Source organism: Caretta caretta, chromosome 5 (genome assembly GCF_965140235.1).
Source record: "Caretta caretta isolate rCarCar2 chromosome 5, rCarCar1.hap1, whole genome shotgun sequence".
Taxonomy (NCBI): domain Eukaryota; kingdom Metazoa; phylum Chordata; order Testudines; family Cheloniidae; genus Caretta; species Caretta caretta.
This window is the reverse complement of record NC_134210.1, coordinates 29,027,660-29,045,441: the sequence shown is the minus strand read 5'-3', so window position 1 is coordinate 29,045,441 and position 17,782 is coordinate 29,027,660. Positions and strand designations below refer to the sequence as shown.

General features: G+C 41.7%; 1 long non-coding RNA gene across 1 annotated transcript in view; it reads right to left on the bottom strand.

The window, feature by feature from the left end:
* LOC142071992 (uncharacterized) overlaps positions 1–17,377 on the bottom strand; it is a 99,889-nt gene extending 82,512 nt beyond the window's left edge. Inside the window, exon 1 of the long non-coding RNA XR_012668275.1 lies at positions 17,222–17,377. This is a non-coding gene — a long non-coding RNA (uncharacterized LOC142071992). The remainder of the gene's footprint in view (positions 1–17,221) is intronic.
* Positions 17,378–17,782: the final 405 nt, after the last annotated feature.

Here is a 17,782-nt window from a genome sequence, read left to right as displayed (position 1 = left end):
CCATTAGATCTCGCTGTGGCGAGAATACTTAAAATAAAAGACTACAAGAGTTAAGCAATTATCCTGATGCTGAGATCATCCCTTCAGATAGAATAGGGAAGAAGGATCATCTTGTAGTGTCTTGAGATTATTAATATTTAAGAATGGGCCTAAGCTGATACAATTTGTATTCCTGTCATTGGCTCAGACTTGCTGTGTGACCTTCATCAACTCACTTAACCGCTGTTTGTCTCACTTTCCCCATCTGTAAAACTGGGATAACAATACTTCCCTACCTTACAGAGCTACAGTGAGGATTAATTCCTTAATGACTGAGATACTACGGTGATCAGTTGTAGGGAAATGCAGGAACCATTTCCATCTGATTTGACACATTTCTTTGGGACTTGGAATGCTTTGAATGACCCACTGAACTTACACTTGGCTGAGGATTTAAATTGTCATCACATGCACAGTGGAAAACAGAACAACTTTTATAATACTCTGCCTCATGAAAATGGAAGTCTGAATGCTATCCATTGAGAATATCATTGATTAACCTGTTTTTTTTTGTTATTAGAAACCACTCCACAGTTTTCTGTCATTGATTTGTATTCTGCAGAAATCAGCGTGTTCCTTGAAATGTGGTGTTGCAATAATAGTTTTAATAATACTTAACACTGACATAGTGCTATTTTTCAAACATTTATGTAAGCAGAGTCAGGATGAGTTCTACCCTGACATCTGGTGGTGAGTCATGGTGGGTTGTGGAAAAGAACTTCAGGGGCTGATCTCATTTACATAGATACACCCACCCTGCCTAGAAGGTCACTTTGGCTGCTGTAGGAGCCCCAGTTTCTCTGTTATTGGGCAGGAATAAACTGTTATTATCCTGATTATGTGAATCAAGGACAGTGGAACTGTACTTGGCCTTTTGTTATGATGGAGGGACTCACCATCAACTAAGTAGCACTTGCTAGGCAAGGGTCATGGGTTCCAAAACCCAATGAATAGAGAGAGGCTGGAGACAGGTATTAATGCTTGGTGGTATGGGCCCCCTGGTGAGGACCTTATATGCTAATTGTACTTCCTCCTCTCCACTGTGGAATATCAGAGCTAATTTTGATTCCATTAGGAGTCTAGTTACAGGCTGCTGAGCTGAATTCACTTTGGGCTAACGGTGCACAAGCTGAAATCACAAAAGAGCTAAACTTACTAAGAGCTGAAATCACTGAGTGTTGTGTTAAGTAGTGGGGGAGCCTGAAGATATATTGTGGAGCAGTTTGCGGGGTGGCTGGTGGAGCAGAGCAGTTTGTTGGATGCCTGGAGCAGCTAATGGGGGTGGCTGGCAGAGCGGAGCTCCATGGAGAGGTGGGGCAATCAGCTTTGGACCACGTAAGGTGCCCCTTAACCCCCCCCCCATCTCCACCCGGGTTGGGAGGTAAAACTCTGCAGATAAACTTTCGAACTCTGGGGCTGCCCCGACCAGGGACAGAGACTTTTGGGTTGTTGGACTTTTGGGAATTTGGATGATTTTGGGTTGCTGAACTCAAGAACCAAAGGGAAAGGACACGCCCCAATTTGCTTGGGGACGGGGTTTGCTCATGGGTTGTGTTATGAATCCTATCATTCCCCGACATAATGCCACATTGTTTCTCTCTGTTATTAAAAGGCTTTTTGCTACACTCAGACTCTGTGCTTGCGAGAGGGGAAGTATTGCCTCTTGGAGGTGCCCACCGGGGGTGGTATATATTTGTCCCAGGTCACTGGGTGGGGGCTCGAGCCGGTTTTGCATTGTGTTATTGGAATGAAACCCCTAGATACTGAACCCGGCCCTTGTTGCTGCCAACTCTGATGGGCAAAAGGGTTACGTTTATAAACTAGTTTCCCTTTTATCACTTCCGTGCTCATCTGTCTAGCCACACTCATAGTTCACTTCCTGTACCAGTTTCATGTGTATAACTCTTCTTTGGAAGCACTTGCAGTGAAACTCTTATTGTACACTGCTTTCACATTTTTGTAATTCTGAAGATATGTAGCCTCCTCTTATAATTAGATTTAAAACAGGCTGCAAAATCTGAATTTAAAAAAATCAAGCCCTTGACTCCTGGAGTACTGAACTGAACAAAGAGTATTTAAAGTACCAAAGATATCAGCATACATGCATCTATGCCCATGATGAAGAATGTTGGAAGATAAGTCTGTAAATACTACATTAGTCTTTTTTTTTTTAAATTTCCCACCGTGCTATAAGTGAGCAGTTCCAGCGCAGTGGATAGAAACAACGAGAGCATTAGATTACAAAAAAAAAAAAAAAAGATAAGCAGCTGTTGGCATTTTCCCCTGACCAGAGCAGGTTTAGACCAAATGGTGGTTGTTATACTGACTGCTGGTTCCTGGCCGTGGTTGAACTGCATTAGTGCTCCCTTCAATTTTTGCATTACATCAGTGTAATGATTGTAATAACAGTGAGGATTTTGTTTTGTTTTTTTAAAAAGGCTATAGATGTCTGGACAGATTAAGCTAGACACAGTGGGCAAAAATTTCACCCTCACCTGCATACCATGCAACTACACAGAACTAACACTGGTGGATTTTCTTCTGATGAGGATTTTCTTCCTGCAGAAGATTTGGATGAAAACAAGGCAAAAACAAACATGCACCGTTTTCAAGTAAATTATCCATATTTTGCAGTGAAAAATCAAAATCCATTATATTTCTATTCAGAAATGCTTCTGCAGTGCCTCACCCAACTTGTAAGTAAAGTATCTCATACTCTGGTTTCTCATGTAGGCCGGGCTACTTGGCCAGACTACATAGAATCATAGAATCATAGAATATAAGGATTGGAAGGGACCCCAGAAGGTCATCTAGTCCAACCCCCTGCTCGAAGCAGGACCAATTCCCAGTTAAATCATCCCAGCCAGGGCTTTGTCAAGCCTGACCTTAAAAACCTCTAAGGAAGGAGATTCTACCACCTCCCTAGGTAACGCATTCCAGTGTTTCACCACCCTCTTAGTGAAAAAGTTTTTCCTAATATCCAATCTAAACCTCCCCCACTGCAGCTTGAGACCATTACTCCTCGTTCTGTCATCTGATACCATTGAGAACAGTCTAGAGCCATCCTCTTTGGAACCCCCTTTCAGGTAGTTGAAAGCAGCTATCAAATCCCCCCTCATTCTTCTCTTCTGCAGGCTAAACAATCCCAGCTCCCTCAGCCTCTCCTCATAACTCATGTGTTCCAGACCCCTAATCATTTTTGTTGCCCTTCGCTGGACTCTCTCCAATTTATCCACATCCTTCTTGAAGTGTGGGGCCCAAAACTGGACACAGTACTCCAGATGAGGCCTCACCAATGTCGAATAGAGGGGAATGATCACGTCCCTCGATCTGCTCGCTATGCCCCTACTTATACATCCCAAAATGCCATTGGCCTTCTTGGCAACAAGGGCACAACTGCTGACTCATATCCAGCTTCTCGTCCACTGTCACCCCTAGGTCCTTTTCCGCAGAACTGCTGCCTAGCCATTCGGTCCCTAGTCTGTAGCTGTGCATTGGGTTCTTCCGTCCTAAGTGCAGGACCCTGCACTTATCCTTATTGAACCTCATCAGATTTCTTTTGGCCCAATCCTCCAATTTGTCTAGGTCCTTCTGTATCCTATCCCTCCCCTCCAGCGTATCTACCACTCCTCCCAGTTTAGTGATGCACCCCAGTCTCCCCTTTTAGGGTTCATCTACACTGTAGACTAAGCTCAGGTCTCTGGGACCTGGACTTATGGACTTGGTGTTTCCAAGCCTGTGTTTGAGCCAGGGGTTGCATGACAGACACTTGACAAAATTACCATACTTAGTGATGGACATTGGGGAGGTGTGGGAGGGGGCGGTTATGTCATTCAGTCATTCAATTTTTTGAAAAATTACCATGGACCTCAAAATTTTACCATGGACACTCATGTCTGTGTATGGACACGTTGCTGACCCCTGGTTTGAATGTCCACATTGCATTGTAAACCTGGGTTTACAATTGCTGGACGTGGGTCTCACTGTCGTACTAATGTTTCCAACTGTGCTACACAGACCTTCTGACTCAGGTCTGCAGCTTGACCTGTGTCCACACTGCAAAATGGCAGGGCCTGGACCCAACTCACAGTGGGACCTCCCTCCTCCCCCAGGGTCCTAGGACCCAGGTCCCTAGTGCTTACTGACTCGAGTCAGGCTGATTTGTGTGTGGACTGATCAGGAAACTAATCAGAAAAGAGATCTTGGAGTCTTCATGGATAGTTCTCTGAAGACGTCCACGCAGTGTGCAGCAGCAGTCAAAAAAGCGAACAGGATGTTAGGAATCATTTAAAAAGGGAGAGAGAATAAGACAGAGAATATCTTATTGCCCTTATATAAATCCATGGTACACCCACATCTTGAATACTGCGTACAGATGTGGTGGTCTCATCTCAAAAAAGATATACTGGCATTAGAAAAGGTTCAGAGAAGGGAAACTAAAATGATTAGGGGTTTGGAATGGGTCCCATATGAAGAGAGATTAAAAAGACTAGGACTTGGAAAAGAGGAGACTAAGGGGGGATAAGATAGGGGTATATAAAATCATGAGTGGTGTAGAGAAAGTGAATAAGGAAAAGTTATTTACTTGTTCTTATAATATAAGAACTAGGGGCCACCAAATGAAATTAATGGGCAGCAGGTTTAAAACAAATAAGAGGAAGTTCTTCTTCACACAGAGCACAGTCAACCTGTGGAAATCCTTGCCTGAGGAGGTTGTGAAGGCTAGGACTATAACAGGGTTTAAAAGAGAACTAGAGAAATTCATGGACGTAAAGTCTATTAATGGCTATTAGCCAGGATGGGTAAGGAATGGTGTCCCTAGCCTCTGTTTGTCAGAGGGTGGAGATGGATGGCAGGAGAGAGATCACTTGATCATTACCTGTTAGTTTCACTCCCTCTGCAGCACCTGGCATTGACCACTGTCAGCAGACAGGATACTAGGCTGGATGGACCTTTGGTCTGACCCAGTATGGCCATTCGTATGTTCTTATGGATTGAAGGGGTGTTTGAGCTCAAGCCTGGGTCAGAGCCCAGGCTAAGTGTGCAGTGTAGACATGTTAGTGAGCTGGTCAGTGCATCATTGGAGTCCCATGGCTAGGATGAATCATGGGAGATGAAGTCCACCTGCAGAGCCCTCTCATAGAGAACAGTGGGGACATAAGTCACCTGAACTATGACTCCCACGAGGTACTGCAGTGGAACTTACAAAGCAAAATATTTTGGCTTTTGGGTGTTCAGTTTTTTTAAGTAAACTCAACATGTTCCATCAAAACAGACACTTTTTTGAAAAATGTTGTTTAGTCAAAAACCCAATTTCCATAAAAAACAACAAAACAGTTTCAACAAAACATTTGACCAACCCTACACTCAAGTCAACAGAATTGCAGAGAGTACAAGGGCCAGATCAAGCCCTACACAAGTCAATAAAAAGACATAATCAGGGCAGAATTTGGCCTGCCATTTCTTATTTATGCTGTACAATACAATATCATTGTAGGTGAATCAACAGAACACCAAACTCTCTCTGGACCTTTTACATATAATTTGTATCAGGCACAGGAAGTTTACATGAACTACAATGTGTGCAATGTGTTATCATGTTTAAAATACCAATCTTCTGTTACGAGTTTGTGGGAACAATTTGTTTACTAAATTACCACTACTGCGTTATGTTGATAGCTCTTCAAAAGTACTGTGGTTAGAGAGTTATGAAAACATCACACGTACTGTACTAGAGCTCAAAGGAAATAGAAAGGTGATTTTAAAGAAAAACAACTTGTTGCAGGGAGATCATTTAATGACTGTCTACAAATAGCACACTTGAAATTAGTGAAATATGCAGGCTTCAAAAACTATATCTTTATATATAACAAACCAGGTACTCCTCTCTCTCACAGAATAAATTACTGCATTATCTTTTTTATTTTAAGGACAAATCCTACAGTCTTTACTTTGTCAAAAGTTTTAAGAACTTCCATAGAGTTTTACCTTAGTAAAAATTTAAGTTTTGGCTCTTATACAAAACCTTCCAAATTAATATAATGAAGGGTCTAATTAGAAAAGGATAGAGCTAACTCTCCGAAATTTCACACACAAAGATCTGCCACAAATTAAACTACATCTACCTGAGAGGCCAAACCAAGATGCTATTGACATGGAGTCATATGGATCTTAATAGGATTGTCCCTCTTTCTTCTGGTATGCTTTGATAAGCAGTGAAATATATTATATGCTGCTGCATTTAAATTGCTAGACTTCTGGGTAAACAACATATTGCAAAGCAGTCTGTCAAGTCACGAACTCACAGATCTATTTCAGATTGCCTGAAAACTCAGGCAATCACCACTGAATTGGTTTGAATTCAACTTACAGTTTGGTTAGTTTTGCAAACACAAATGCTAGAGCTATGGTCCAAATTTTCACATTTAGCTATACACAAAATGATACACAAACTCATATATAAGCACTTAAATAAAGGGGTCCTGATTTTGAAAAGTGCACGCTTAGCTTTCATTAACTTCAAAGGGATTGGTGGGAGCTGAGCAGCTCTGAAAATCAGTTTGCATCTGTTCATTTTTGTAATTGAACTCAATCCATTTACAGCGCTAGAAGGAAATCCCCTTGTTCTATTGTACTGTGCAAGGACACGGCTTGAAAATTCGTTCCTTAATATATTATTTTTAAAAAATGAAAGTATAGCCTCCAAAAACATATTCAGAATGACCATAAGCTGGGCAAATATGACCCACTTTCTAAACAAAGTGAGAAAAATACAGGACAATAGGAGGTTACTTTGTTCCCAAGATTCTGAGAGGTTTCAGAGTTCAGAGTTTTTGATATGGACAGAGTTCTGATATGGGTAATTGTCATTAGCTTGATGTCATTGTACCAAATAGCTACTCATAAAGGTGTTTTTAGATAACCAATCTGCAAAGAAGATGTCATAGTACCATTGTGGTGATTTCATTCCCAGTGACTCAGTCGCAGCCAAGTCAGAAAGTTTCATAGTACTAAAGAATGTTACAGCAACAGTAATATTTGTTAGAGATGAGAAATGTGTGAAAATGTTCTGTGAACATTCATTCAAATTATGAAATTCCATTAGACCAACATTATTTGCAAGTCTTTCATGTTCTCCATGAACACTGAAGTGTTGAATTTTTATTGCCATGAATACTTGGGAAAAGTGCATTTTCACCCAGATATCTGCATATTTGCATAAAGCAAATTTCAGATTTTGCACGGGATTGCCAAATTATAGTTTGCATTGTGTTGGACAGTAGCATAAGTCATCCAAGCATGAAAACAAAACAATATCACACAACTTATGTAACTAACCAACAGCATGAAATGCAAATTGTGAATTGAGAATATTACAATTCAAAATTCATTGCTTAACTATGTAAATCAAGTGATAGTGTTTGTTTCCTGATGGGATGACAAATGTAATTAGCCAACTCAGCATGAATTTTAGATTGTGTATTCAACTGTCATATTCCCAACTGCTCTTTGTTGATTAGTTATGTAATTAATCCAATCAGGAAACAAACACCTGATTTAACTAACCCATACAGCATGAACTGTGAATATTCACACTTTGTAAATGATCTGCACATTAAGAATTATTTTGTGGAGAAATTCACAATTATGAATAGTTGAGAATTGCACAATCTGGGCACAATTCAACCTCTTCTGAAGTTAATGAAAGACTCTCATTGACTTAATAGGAGCTGAATCAGGCCCTTTTCTCATAAACAGAAAAGGTGAAACGTATCAAGCATATTATTTCTTGCAACTTAATAGCTCAGCTCTAATATTTATGTTCCATATTTGAAGTTAGGTTGGAAACCTACCTCCTGTTGTAAGGAACCTTTTGTACTAGGGTGAAGTACATGACTGGTAAACCACCTGTCAAGGTTCCTTCCCCACTCTGAACTTTAGGGTACAGATGTGGGGACCTGCATGAAAGACCCCCTAAGCTTATTCTTACCAGCTTAGGTTAAACACTGCCACCACCAAAGTGTTACACAAAGAACAGGGGAAGTGCCCACTTGGAAACGTCTCCCCCCCAAAAAAAATCCCTCCAAGCAGTACACCCCCTTTCCTGGGGAAGGCTTGATAAAAATCCTCACCAATTTGCTGAGGGGAACACAGACCCAAAACCTTGGCTCTTAAGAACAATGAAAAAGCAATCAGATCCTTAAAAGAAGAATTTTAATTAAAGAAAAAGTAAAAGAATCACCTCTGTAAAATCAGGATGGTAAATACCTTACAAGGTAATCAGATTCAAAACATAGAGAATCCCTCTAGGCAAAACCTTAAGTTACAAAAAGACACAAAAACAGGAATATACTTTCCATTCAGCACAACTTATTTTATCAGCCATTTAAACAAAACAGAATCTAACGCATATCTAACTAGGTTGCTTACTAACTCTTTACAGGAGTTCTGATCTGCATTCCTGCTCTGGTCCCGGCAAAAGCATCACACAGACAGAAAGAACCCTTTGTTTCCCCCCCCCCTCCAGCTTTGAAAGTATCTTGCCTCCTCATTGGTCATTTTGGTCAGGTGCCAGTGAGGTTATCTTAGCTTCTTAACCCTTTACAGGTGAAAGGGTTTTTCTTCTGGCCAGGAGGGATTTAAAGGTGTTTACCCTTCCCTTTATATTTATGACACCACCCATGGGAATGAAAAGTAGGGTGAGACCAAGCAGAGTAGCTGTTGTTAATGTAAGAAGCCTGTATCATGATTCCCTTCAGATAATATGTTAGAGCAGAGCTGTACATAAGGAGTGTGTCTGGTTCCTACATTGTTAATCATGGGTGATATAGAGTAGAACAAAACAGTAGAAACAACCTTCTGGTCTCCGACTATAAAAAATATAGGTAATTTTATAGGTAATTCCCTCATCTAAGACATATAACATAGGAACATACAACTGGAAGAGACCTCCTTTTTTGGTTCATCAAGCCCATCCCCTGTTATCACAGGCAACCCCCATCATATCACCCTGTTATAATGACAATAGTCTTATTTCTACCAGTAATATTGGAGAAACTATCAATCAGTGTTGTCTGCAGTATCGTTGTAGCCATGTCAGTCTCAGAATAGAGACAAGGCAGGTGAGATAATATCTTTTATGGTAGTTGGTCCAATGAAAGATATTACCTCACCCATTTTGTCTCCCTAACCAGTGTCATCATATTTCAGGTAACCTAGCTATTGAGGAGAGAAAACGTTACAGGAATTATCTTGGGTATTATGAATGTAATTTTGAGAACTTTACTTCCTATTGAGAAAAATTAGATAAAAATTGGTTTCATACCTAGGACCAGTTTTTCAGAAAACACATGACTTATTGTGCAAATGCACCCAGACTTTCTGAAAGCCTGAGTCATAGAGGATTTCCGACTGAGATGTGGTGGTTTTATATTCCTGGAATTTTGAGTGGATGGGAGAGAAAAAAAGAGAATTTTGCTACTTGTCCTTGTGAGAGGTAATTTTTACATCTGTAGCAATTATCCACAGAAGCAATATTTCTTGAAACATTGTTGCACTTTAAGCTATTTAGGTCAGGGTCCAAATCTACATCTTTATTTCTAGAGCACCTTGCACAATGGCTTCTGGACTACATAGCTCCAACTGTCCTCTAGCTGTAATCAAAATATAAATAATAAATCATGCACAGACACACAAACCATGTTAAAAATGTTATTTAGGTTGCAAAGTCAAACACTAAAGAGTTAGGAAATGCTAGAAGTACAGGTGTTTGTCAACTTTAATTCTGCCTCCACGTGCATCCATCCTGTACTGCAGGAAAAATCGTGTAATTAAAGGCCCTACCATAATGCACAAGTTGGCAGCATTAAAGTTGTGCAGGCAAACTTAATTCTGTCATTTCCTAACCTTTGAGAGCTTGACTTTGCAACCTAAATCATAGAATCATAGAATATCAGGGTTGGAAGGGACCTCAGGAGGTCATCTAGTCCAACCCCCTGCTCAAAGCAGGACCAATCCCCAACTAAATCATCCCAACCAGGGTTTTGTCAAGCCTGACCTTAAAAATATAATAAAAAATTAAAAAATTAAAAAATAAGGAAGGATATTCCACCACCTCCCTAGGTAATGCATTCCAGTGTTTCACCATCCTCCTAGTGAAAAAGTTTTTCCTAATATCCAACCTAAACTTCCCCCACTGCAACTTGAGACCATTACTCCTTGTCCTGTCATCCGCTACCACTGACAACAGTCTAGGTCCATCCTCTTTGGAACCCCCTTTCAGGTAGTTGAAAGCAGCTATCAAATCCCCCCTCATTCTTCTCTTCCGCAGACTAAACAATCCCAGTTCCCTCAGCCTCTCCTCATAAATATGTACTTATTTTATTTAAAAAAGAAGAAAAGCTAAAAATTCTACTATGGGCAACAGCCTCCCATTATACATCATCAGAGGCATTTGAATCCTCAGCATTCAGCATTGCAGCACAGACTATAGTGGCAAGGTGTGTGAGGTAATATTTTTTGCTGGACCAATTTCGGCTACAACAACACTTGAACCACAGGACTAAGGACCGCTTTTTGAGGGGTGATGGGACACATGCTCTTTTGTGCTTGTCCAGGGAATGGTTGATGGTAGTCCTACCTGGCTCGGCTCTTTCTCCTTCCCCCTCTTGGAAGCTAGGGGAGCTCTTGCCTCATGTGTTGCCCTCAGAGAGTGGATAGGATGCTGTGGTCATGTATTGAGTCCAAGGGATATGATGTAGGGAGGGGAGCCCAGCTTAGTTCCCTCTCCAGGTACAGCTGCTCTGGATACTCCCAGGGTGTTCCCAGTACTGCTTTGGCAGCAGCATGGGCCCAATTAATTTGTGTTTGGTTATTTTTTATTTTTTTATTTTGATCTAGCTGCCAAAGCTTTCCTGATGAACAGAAGCTACTGAACAATAACCTCAGTAGTTCATAACACAGTTTCACTTGAGCGGGATTTCAAGGGGCATGGTAAAAAGCACTTATGTAGGCCAAACCTTTCTTACCTACAGAATTTCAAAAGCCTGTTGTGAACAATGGAGAGGTTGGAACTTCTCAAAGAAAAGTCACAAGAGTCTTTTATAATAGAGAGTGGTAGACAATCTAAATGTAATGTCCTCTTTCTTATGTGCTTGTACAGTACACAATGGTGCTGAATTTGGACCATAGCTCTCGCATTTGTGTTTGCAAAACTAGCCAAAGTGTGAGTTGAATTCAAACCAATTCAGTGGTGATTGCCTGAGTCTTCAGACAGTCTGAAATAGATCTGTGAATTCGTGAAGTGACAGACTAAAGTTTCCTTTGAAATAAAGGACTTCTATGAGGTGTTCATCTGGATGGAGCTGCAGGCAAGAGGCAAGGAAGCCGTTTTCTTTCTAAACAAGTCTCATCAATCCAGCAAAATGAACTCAATGAGAATTTACTTGAGCAACCATCTGTTTGCATCTTGGGCCTATGTTTTCCCCAGCCATGCAAAAACACATAGGAAAAGAAAAAGTAGTCTGAAAAATCAATAGCATTTAAGATTTAAAACATATTGTTCCCTAAAGAGTTAGGCAAAGCTCTTATTGACTTCTGTGATACAGGATCAGGGCCTTAGTGGACGTGTGGTGGTCTCAGGAAGCATGGGCTAACAGCCTCACAAAGCCCAAGGATCCACAGGTAATCATGCCTCCTTGCTGAATGCATATTGGTTGGGGAAGCTGAACAAAGTATGCAGTTTTCCATGTTGCTTCTTGATACCACCACAACTAGCATCACAGCTATGCTGCCATTGGACCCCTGGCTCCACCTGTGTACATCTATCCATGTCACATGAAGGTGGAAGCCACAAAGAGACAGCCAATGTGTGAGACAAGCAGGCTGGTGGAGTTGCTCCTCTCTCCTGCTCTGGCTAGCCAGGCCTTCCAAACTCCTGTGTTCCCTGGGGCCGGCCCACAACATTTTCGCACCTGAGGCGGGGAGCTCAAATGATGCCTCCCATACTCCCTCGCTTGGGCCAAAACTTTGAAAGGTCTCAGTTCTGCCTTCTTTCTGTTCAACTCCTCTCATGGTACTGCTCTGCTACCTACCCCAACAAAGGAGAACTAACAACTTTAAATGCCTTCTTCAAAAATTTTAAGTAACACTTAACTTTCAAATGCCTGAACGGCAAAGGTAACTTTTCTTGTCTGCATAGTAAACACTGGCATTTGTATCTGTTTGAATAATCAAAGTGGTGCTTTCCATGCCTTCTTGGTTGCAAAGATTTGAACGGCTTCCTGAAGGTCCACAGTCTGGACCAGCTCATGCTCTATTGAAATGGTTGCAAGGCAGACCAGCCTCTCCCATCATTGTGGAGCATAAATGTGTTTTTATTAACTTCAGCTTGGAGAAGCTGCGTTCTCCAATGGCAACTGTTACAGGAAGTGTTAGAAGTATGCACAGAGCAACAAAAGCATTTGGAAAGAGGGTGGTCATCTTATTTGTGCACATATATTCCAGAACAGCCTTTGGAGTTGATCCTGCTGAAATGTATCTTGAAAGGGCTTTCAATTCATCACCTAAATCACTTGCATCAATATTGCGCATGTCATCATGTGTCAACATTGTCTCTAGTGGCCTGCATTGCTGGTGTAGGTCTTCTTCAGGTTTAGTGAGGAGTTTTGGAATATCATATAACATCCCAAATATACTGCTGTGTTCCTTGAGCTGCATGAAATGTTCTTCAACTGACTGTATTGCACAATCTCATACCTGGTTAAAGCATTCAACTTTGAATTGTTGTTTGGGGTCTCTTATGGGATTATCCCGTGCCTTGTAATCAAAATGTCTTCTTCTTTGGTGACTCTTGTATTCTTGAATGGGTGGGAAAATAGCTTTAGTGTGAAGTTCCTCTGCCAACTACTGTGCACTCTTCAGAACGTTTTGAAATCCCTCATCTGACTGGTAAGACTGTAGGTATGACTTTGCTTTGTTCCATTGCTCCAGATATATCAAGGTCAACGCCTTGGAGTCTCTTGCTTACAACATTTATTTCAAACAGTATGTCATGCCATAACTCTAAGCCACACAGAAATTTGAATTTATGTATGTTTCTGGTGATTCCATTTCCCTCTGCCACTGTTCTCAGTGATCTCTTCTCTGATCTGAAGTGCCACACACTGCTAGGTTTTGGGTAGCAAGCATTCTCACAATGGCAATGAGCCTTTTCAGAACATTTTGCCAGTGAAGAGACTCTGATGCAATCTTCTCTTGATGCTGATCATCTATGGTGGCCTTTAACCTTAGTCTCATCTCAAGCTCTTTCCACCTATGGAATGCTCTCTGGTGATTTACTGCCTTCTCATGGCATGCCAGATTTCTAGCCAGATTTTTCCAGTCCTTTGTTCCTGTAGAACCCAATGTGGCTGGAACATTAGACTGGAAGAGTTTGCAACAAAAACAGTACACAGCATTCTGGGTTTTTGAGTACATAAGCCATGGCCTCTCCACTTTGTCACCCTTGGGGATTTCACAGCACTAATGTGTTGGATGGAAACTTCTATTTTCATTGTCTTTGGGGAACATGAAGTTTTTCACTTGCAGTGGCCCATGCAGTACAAGGAAGTCCCTCAGGCTACTGCTCAAGTGGGTCCACAGTCCTGGATCATCTAGACTTAAGGAACCAACTCAGCAGCAGCTGTTTCTTGCGCCTCCACCACACTCTTCTCTGAGCTACACTTTTCTTCAGGAATGTGCATGGTTACATTAATCTGAGTTGGAGATATGGATGCTGCAGTAGCTGCCAGGTCACCTGCACTCTGACTAACTGGAAGATCAGGCATCTCCTCACCTCTCACATCTACACTGGGGCCGGAAGGCTCACCATGAACATTTGTGTCTGTGTATCTCAGGAGAGCTCCTTCCTGCTTAGATAGAAAAGCTTCCTTTGCTTTCTTTCTTTTTCTGAATGCTGCCCCAGAGGGGAGTTTTCTTCTTTCACTCATGACTGCTGTTCTGTGCCAGCTATAGTGGCTCTCAACACTCAATTGACAAATAAGCAGGCTGGTAGCAGGGCCTGAGTGAGGGAAGATATCAGCATCTTAAGGGCCTAACTGGCTCCTACTACTTCAGTTGACTGCCTGTTCTCCTCAAGTGGGCTCAAGGAAGCGGTAGGAAACAGGAAGCTCCCTGAGAAGCTGGTGTTAATCAGTCCAGGCTCCTGGGGGTGCTAGAGAGGTACATAAGAGGCTCCTCCTCCTCTCTCTCCCTGCAGCTCCTGCTGCTTTCTGTTATTCCCTCTCACCTTTTCTCCTGCCTGCTTGTTATGTCTCTTGTGCTCTCCTTCCTCCAGCCCAGCGCTCCACCATCTCTGTGCATCTAAAGCAGAGAGAATACATATGCACCAGCAACAGACACAATAACATTATAAGCAACTGCCATTGACATGTACTTTTTCTCTTTCTGATTAATGGCAAACTAGCGAGGAAGAGTTAGTCCTTCAGTGCTGAGAACCAACTAGAGAATATTGTCACTAATCCCTTTAAATTTGGTTTCTCTGTGTGTACAAAAATGCTGAAATAGGCGCGGGATCTAATTCTGTCAAAAATTAGAATTGGCCCCTTTACTCATACTGAATAGTAACTTACTCCATAGTAATTGGTCTGACAGCCAGATCCAATAATGGATCAGAAACAAATGGGGATGTTTGTGGAGTAAGACATTATTCAACGTGAGTCAGAGCGACCATGATGGATATGATAAGGGCAATCCCAAACTTTCCAAAATAATGAGACAGTTCCCCTCTCCCAAATCATGGGATTGGTCTAAGGGATGGGATGAGATTTAAAAAGTTACAAATTTTGGATCCTTCTGACTTTTTACCGTTTTTTAAAACTTTTGGGCTCACGTTTTCAAGCTTTCTTCTGCACTCAAGAGAGCTAGAAATTTACTTGAAAAAGAAAGCTGAGATTACCTCAAGAGATTACCTCATAATCACCTCAAGAGCTAGAACATTAAGAAAAACTCCAAATATCATGAGACTTGTGATAAAAATCACAAGAAAGGCTGTAAATACAGTGGGTCTGATTCTCATTGTCACTAAGTCCTCTCTACATTGGTCTGGCTTCGTAAAGGGGCCTGAAAAGTGGGTATAAATGAGAATCAGTTCCAGTATATCCCGTAATAATAGTAAGCACAAATTCAAGTAGCAACCCATGTAATATCCCCACTGTGATAGTATTGGGGTTTATGAGGCTTTAGGATGGTTGCAGCCATGTGTCACACACTTGTGCGGATGTGCTAATACTATGACATGTTACATGTTTTCAAAGGCATCTCACCCAAATTTACTTTGTATTTCTCACCACAACAGTGTTTTTATAAACTAGAGACTTGGAAAACATGATACAAAGGGGAGATAAAAGAAAACAAACAAACCCTCTTTCATTCTCATTCCCAGTCACACACCATTCAGGACACCAGTGTGGGGCATGCTGTGGAAGTAACTCACAATTGTATGGTTGAGTTGAAAGGGAAGCTTACATCCTACTCCCATCAGAATCAATTATGGGACAGCACTGATAGGCTTGTTATCCTGTAATCCTGGCCTGGAAGGATGGTGGCTATGATATATCACCCGAGAGGGTTTAAAATCAGGCAAAATAAAGATGCAAGGGGGCAATTTGAAGGAAGAGGACACTTGGCTTCTGGAAACAAGATCAGGAAAAGGGAAAAGGCAGCCATGTAACAAATATCTTTATTGTGGTGGGAGGGACACCCAGACTGCGTTAGAGAACAATTTAAGATTAATAATAAAATATGGCAATGAGAAATGAACATCAGTCTTTCCAAAGAGCAGTTGCAGTAACAGAAACTTCCAGTATTTCCTTCTTGAGGTAGGAGTTGAATAAAGGAAGCTTTTCTAAAAACCAATTATTTTCAATTGCACTTTTCAGCAAATTAAGTGTATTTTTTATAAGGCAACACACTGGCATATTGTGTACACACTGTAACACAAGATATCGTAGTATAATGCACCCATGTACAATATCATCTCAATACAACATCAAGCACTGGAAATTTCAAGGCAACATGATATTGTTGAGCTGAATACCGTGGGAGCTTTACTTACTTAATTAAGTCTGAAAGGAGCATGTTTTCTTTAGTAGGTATTTCTGATAAGCATTCCATGCTACCGTTATAATTGAGCTGCAGCTTCCTTTATAGCTTTCCTTCACTCCTTTTTCAGTTGCTCATAACTCTGACAAACAAATTACTTGGGGGTGAAATTTGGCAGGCTGGGTCTCAATTCCAACTTTATTTTACTCCCAACAGAGAATGAATACAATTGGGCCTGCTGTTTTTGATCCTGCAGAGGTAAAAGGACAAACAAAGCACTCATCTCCCGTATGGTCCACTCAGAAAGTTAACTCTGTGCATATACAACTCAGCCATGACTGAACTAATTCAGTCAGATCCTTATTTGCAACTGAAGAGCCTTTGGCATAATTTAGGGCAAGGAAAGTCTCACCTGATGGCTGCTCTCACTTTCAGCAGCTGTCAACTGCCCCAAGGGTGCTATAGAAGCAAGAATCTTCGAGGTGCAAGGGAGCTTCTGCCACACACCCTTTCCCAGAGCCACACCTTATTCACTAAGAGCTAGGATGGGGGGCAGTGTCAAAGAAGCAGTTATAGTAGCTTTTTGCCACATCCTCTGAGGCCAGATCTGCTATTTTTATAACTGGTTTACAGCAGTATAGCAATACAGAATGCACCACGCACTCTCCAGGATGACAATCACTAGGTTCCAGCCTGCAGTGTTATTTAAATCTGAGCGAGATCTAAGAAACAAGTAAAGTTTGAAGGAAATTTGTTCAGAAGATGTGAAGTTAGGAATGCCGAATATTTTTCCCCCCATATATGCTCATTAGGATTTGCTGTTAGGTGGTTTGGCTCAATCTGAGACAATTTAGAACACTGGGAGCATAGTAAAATGCTTCAGCTTGATCTAAATTTGCAAAAACATATATGATTTGTTCAGTGGTGCAAATAAAACCCTTGTCTTACCGGGGGCGGGGCACCAGCTAAGGGGAGCACGTGACCTCCCCACATGACGCTCCATGTGACTCCTCATTGCCCTACCCCCAGCCTGGGGCCCCCAGGCTCTTTCCATCCCCTCCCCACATCCATCCCATGTTACCTGGGGTGGAGTGGGGTTTGGGGCTCGGTCCTCCTCCTGCTGCACTGGAAACAGGACTGGGGGGCGGTAGAGTTGCCGGCGGCATTCTGCTCATTTTCCAGCTGCTACCCCTGCCAGTGGGAAAAGGAACAGAACTCCATCCGGGCTGCTGCTGTGTCTTTCCACTATGCTGTACTGGCTATAAATAGCTTGCTAGTACGGCATACCAGCCTGGGTTTGCTAAACCTTACAAAGTGTTCACGATAAAAGTTTCATCAGAAGCAACACAGTTTGGAAGAATGAGTACAGGCTGGGATCTAGGCACTCCTAAATTCTATTGCCATCTCCCCCAGTGTCTGGCCTTTATCATACTTTATATTGCACACACACACACACACGCACACTTAGAAGAACGTTATTAATGTTGTTAAGTTAAACACTCCAAAGTTAGGAAATGCCAGAATTCAGTGCAACCTTAATTTAGGTCCCTTGTGCATACACATTATGATACAGTCTTTAATCACATGATCACCTACTGTGCCCTCCCCACACTCCCTCAGCTCTTCGTCCCTGTCTCTTTAC